General features: G+C 36.3%; 1 non-coding gene across 1 annotated transcript; it reads left to right on the plus strand.

Moving 5' to 3' along the window:
• The first annotated feature begins 256 nt into the window (after positions 1-256).
• Positions 257-364, plus strand: LOC141571400 (U6 spliceosomal RNA). Its single transcript, XR_012496145.1, has one exon. It is a non-coding gene; the product is annotated as a U6 spliceosomal RNA (small nuclear RNA).
• The last annotated feature ends 5416 nt before the right edge of the window (positions 365-5780 follow it).

A 5780-nucleotide genomic window follows, 5' to 3' on the forward strand; every position in this document is an offset into this window, starting at 1 on the left:
TAACTCATGAATTCATGGATGGCACCACGCGAATTTTAGGGACCATAGATAATGCCAGCCACCTAAATGCAAAGGCTTCTGCACTCACTGTATCCCTTTTTACTAAATTACTAAGGAGAATAGAAGTGTGAAAAAGAAAAGGGGCATTTGTTGAAAGAAATATATTTGAGGATTTGAGATTTATGCAAACAGGAGATTTAGGATCATTGTCTGAATATACTGACAAAAAGATGCTGTTTATTAAAATAAAGTTTAAATGCTGGCTTTGGCAGCACATATACTAAAATTTGAATGATACAGAGATTAGCTTGCACCCACCCCGTGCAAGGAGGACACACAAATTTGTGAAGGGTTCCATATTTTTAAATAAGGAAGAGGTGACATGGAGACTGGTGGTGGGGTGGAGATGAGAAATGGGCTGACCCCAAACCCCTAGGTAGTGGTTGAACACCAGGAGTGACACCCCAGTGAGAGGACCCTCCTGAAGAGGAAAGGGTCCCAGCCCTACACCGAGATCCTCAGCCCAGGGTTCCTGTGCCAGGAAGAGGAGTCCCCACAACATCTAGCAGCAAAAAGCAGTGAGGACTCTGTCTGTCCAACCCAGTGAGAAGGAAGGCATCTGGAAACACAGGCATCCTCTTAAGGGATCTACTCATAGGCTCACTTGCTTATGGGCACCCACCTGGGCTTCAGTGGAGGGTGGCATCTCGAAAGGTGCCAGAGACATATGGGAAAGACAGAGTTGTGTGGCTATGGAACGAGGGCTGGAGGGACTGCCGCCATTGTCCCTGTGTGGAGCCTGCCTCATGTGTAGTCTACAGGAGGATGCCATCTTTTCTATGTTGAACACTCCCCCGAAAGGGCCAAATCTGAGACCACGTCAGTCTGGTAAAATCCACGTGTTTGCACTATCTTGGTGACACCCTGGGTCACTGCCCAACCCAGCTGGTGCTGCATCACCAAGGGCATTCTCGGTTCCTGGGTGGCGCCACCCGCCCCCAAGCTGTGAAAGCCTTTTACAGCAGCAGATGGTCCGAGGTGGCCTGGGGAATTTGTGGTGGTGGCAGCCAACCACACCTAGCGCTGTAGCCTCTCTTGGGTAGCACTAGGGGATTTGCAGGCCAAAGCAAATGGTGGCTGACCATGGTGTTCTCAGGGCATTTTGCGAACTGGTCACAGGTGCAGCACTAATGCAAGAACTGAATCTGCATTAACCTTGTAAAAACCACTGGCAATGCCTTGTGACTTCCTGTGATCCTACCCTGCACAGCTAATGCTGCATGGCAGGGGACACTCTCAAATTGGGTCAACCAGCCTGGCCCATGCCTTACAGTCAACCAGCAGATGGCAACAGGCCTAGATGGGCATGCAATTCCAATCAAAATACGAGTGGCATTTTTCACAGAACTGGAACAAATAATCCTAAAATTTATATGGAACACTAAAAGACCCTGAATAGACACAGCAATCCTGAGAAAGAAGAACAAAGTTGTAGGTATCATGCTATCTGATATTAAATTATACTACAAAGCTGTAGTAATCAAAACAGCATGGAACTGGTATACAAACAGACACATAGGTCATCAGAACAACATAGAAACCCAGAAATAAATTTATGCTTATATGGTCATTTAATCTGTGATAAAGGAAGCAAGAATACATTGGGATAAAGGATGTCTATGAAATAAATGTTGCTGGGAAAACTGGACAGATGCATGCAAAAACATGAAGCTGGACCACCTTTTCATGCCATATACAAGAATAAACTAAACATTAATTAACGACTTAAATTGTAAAAGCCACAACCATAAAACTCCTAGAAGAAAATATAGGAAGTGAACTCTCAGACATTATTTTCAGTAATATTTTCACTGATGTATCTCTGTGGGCAAGGGAAACAAAAGAAAAAAATCAACAAACTACATCAAACCAAAAAGTTTTTTCACAGCAAAGAAAAGCATCAACAAAACAAAAAGACGTCCTACTAAATAGGAAAGGATATTTGCCAATGACATATCTGATAAGGGGTTAATATCCAAAATTTATTAAAAAAAACTCATATAATTCAACATCAAAAAAACAAACAATCCAACTACAAAAGATAATCTGAATAGACATTTCTCCAAAGAGGACATACAGACGGCCAGTAGACTTATGAAAAGATGCTCACAATCACTAATCACCAGATAAATGCAAATAAAGACCACAAAGAGATATCACCGTTCACCTGTCAGAATGGCCATAATCGGTAAGTCAACAATAAATGCTAGTAAGGATGTGGGTAAGAGGGAACCCTTGTGCACTATTTGTGGGATTGCAAATTGGTCCATCCACTATGGAAAACAGTATGAAAGTTCCTCACAAAATTAAAAATGGAACGACTTTATGACCCAGCAATTGTGCTCCGGGGATTTATCCAAATCCAAAACACTAATTTGAAAAAAAAAAAAAAAAGAAAATACATGTACCCCTATGTTTACAGTGCTGTTCAAAATAGACAAGATATGGAAACAACCAAAATGCCCATCATAGATGACTGGATAAAGAAATTGTGCATTTATACAATGGAATCATACTCTGCCATATTACTTCTGTATCCTGCTACTTTACTAAATTAATTTATCAATACTAATGTTTTTTGGTGGAATCTTTGGGAAAGAGTGCTAAAATTATACCTGAGGTGTGAGTATTGGGGTTGGTGGGAGTATAAAATAGTAAGTGAACATTATCAGTAAATAGGGAAATAAATGAAGAGGTGAAGATTTTTACATAGACCCTATGACATTTCTTCTGAAATCTTAATCAACAGGAAAAATATTTTCTACTACATAGCTATTTTTTTTCCAAAAGAACCATAAGTTTTTGATTTATAATAAAATCATATTGGCCCCATGTCCTAAGGTTTAAAAATAAAAAAGCAAATAACATCAATGTGACTATTAAATAAGAAAATTTTCCCATGGTCAAATTATCTTTGTTATTTTCTTTGTTACAAATGAACAAATAGGTCTTTGTGCACTGAATTGGCATAGCCAGAGATTTCCTCTAAACCCTTTTTGTGTGTTTGCAGTACTTGTACATTTATTGTGAAGACTGGAAGCTAGAATTTGTTTGCATGTCTTTTTCATTTTGATTTTCCCCCCCTTTTTCAGGTTACTTTACTACTAACAAGAACAATAATGCCAGAGGAAAAGATAGCTTGAATGAGACTGCATGATTGCGTTTCCAACTAATATGAGTAGAAAATAAAAACACTTTAAATGAAGTGTCTCAAACAAACATTTAATTTAAGACAGCAACCGCATACATACCACCATATTCAGATATTGAAAGGGTATTTATTGAAGAGTTGAAAGACTCATTTGTGGGAAAAGAAGTGTAGCTCTAAAAGTGAGCTGCTGAGAGTAAATGTGTAAAACCACATCTAAGCACCATGCAATTAATGTAAATTCATCCAAAAAAAAAAAAAAAAAGCAAAAAAACACATGATGAGATTTTAGGAAATTACATATTTGAACAAGAAACTGTTTTGTTTTTCATCAAATGCAAGCTTAGCTGTGCTCTGGACACTTTTTACTGAGCTATAGATTTCAAACTAACTAGAGGTTATAAACTCATACATTAGGAAAAGTAGATGCATTATTTTCTTAATCACTTTTATGTCATTCTTTACATAGCCCTTCCTTATCGCCTCTACCTCCTTAAATACCTGATTCTCCAACCCTTAAGAATTTTTTCTTTATTCTTTTCCTTTCTTTTAAAATTTATTTATTTTTATTAGTTTCGGTTGTACAAAACAACATAATAGTTGACATTTGAACCCTTCATAGTGTAATAACCCACCCCCAAGCTACTACCCCTCTGACATCTTATACAGCTGTTACAATACCATCGACTATCTTCCCTTGTTATACTCCACATCCTGTGACTATATATACACCTATGTATTTAGTTATAGTTGACATTCAATATTATTCTACTTTAGCTCTTCAGTTGTATAGCACATTGGTCAGGCATATTCTTTTCCTTTTTAATGTTCCTGCTTTGTATTGTACCCCTACCCCAAGTTCTCATGTTTGCAGGCATTAATATTTGCTTCTGTTCCCTTGTCCATTATTTTATGTCAATCTCAACTAACTCAATCCCCATATTTATTTCTAACCATATAATTTACTTTTGTCATAATATCTGGGCATTATAAATATTTGTATAGCTACCAAAACTTATCACCCTAACAGGAAAACAGAAAATTTTACACTTTTAATACATACAAAAATGTTTTCATTAGCGTGCTTTGTAAATCATAAAACATTTAATAAAATTATATAATAATAGTTGTTTTTATTAGAAGTGTTTGGATATGTTAATGTGACATTACACATGATTAGACTAACCTTCTAATAGTTACACCATGTAACTATATCTATATAACTATAATATATAATATATAACTATAACTATAGGTAAAATTGTTACCAGAGAACAAGGGTTCCTGTATCATCTTGGGAAGGCATTCCAGGATGTACAAATAAGCCATGCAAACAAAGCCAAGCAAGCAGTGGATTTATTAAGAGAAAGGAAATAGTGCACTCCCAAAATATTGGAAATGGACAGGCCATGAGAAGGGCAACTGCACCGAAGAATATAGAGGCTTAGGATTTTATTCAAATGACAGCACAAAAATATTCAAGTTTTAGGGGTGGCTTTGCAGGCATTCCCAGGTGGTCCACACTGACCACTCCATCCTGTGATGATGTGGGATTCCCTTGTTTTTACTTGGCTCTTGTGGGAATAGTCATGATGACACAGGGAGTAGAGATTTTTCCCTGCCCACAATGATAGTAATATTATAATCTATTACAATTAGCCGTAGTTGTACCTTTTCTTAAGAATGATCTCATCTCATTCCTGTGTTTCCTGCATTTCCTTCTTCCTTTCCTCTGCTCTCTCTCCTTGTGGCCCTGTTCTTTCTGCCTACGGTAACAAAATGATTTAAGTTACCTATGTATAGGACAGTCAAATTAAAATACAGTTCCCAATAAATGAAATAGCAAATGCACTAGTAAATGATAAGAATGTCAAAATATTAACCAATTTCCATTTATCTTAATAGTGTTATTTTTTACCAAGTAGGGAGGAGGTGATATCAGCAGATAATTTTATAGAATAAAAATGGAAGCTGTCCTAACTGCTTCTGGAGCCAAAAGACATTAGCAAAATAGAAATTCCAAATGATTTCCATTCACTGCCAAATGTTTTCTTGGCCAATATCAGTTACATTATTTTCTGCTGATTCATCATTCAGAAGATCAATTAAAGTTAAGAAATGAAATTAAAAATAGCAAAATTACTTTAGTTTTCTGATCTGATGTTAAAAAGAAAGACCTTCAGTTATGTCTTGCCTATTTTACACAGAATCCTCTGTCAGAGTGTGATTTATTTTAGTTCTACATCTTCCTACATAAATTGTGATATTTTGCATCTGTATGATTAAAGTTCTTAAATCTTTCATATATTCTTTAGATTCATGATCCATTTTTCTCATAGTTTCCAATGAAATGCAAATTACCCATTAAAATAATTGTATTTCTTATGATAGAATATAAATTAAACTGCAATTATGAAGCATAGATCAAAGCCTATTCTGTCACCTAACTCACTGATACATTCTTCATTCTTCCCAAATTTTAATAATCTCGATATCAAACAATAAAAACATAAAGAAATCCAGTGGACTAAAGGGCATAGTAATGATAATTAGATTATCATAGTACCATACT

Source organism: Rhinolophus sinicus, linkage group LG04 (genome assembly GCF_036562045.2).
Source record: "Rhinolophus sinicus isolate RSC01 linkage group LG04, ASM3656204v1, whole genome shotgun sequence".
Lineage (NCBI taxonomy): Eukaryota > Metazoa > Chordata > Mammalia > Chiroptera > Rhinolophidae > Rhinolophus > Rhinolophus sinicus.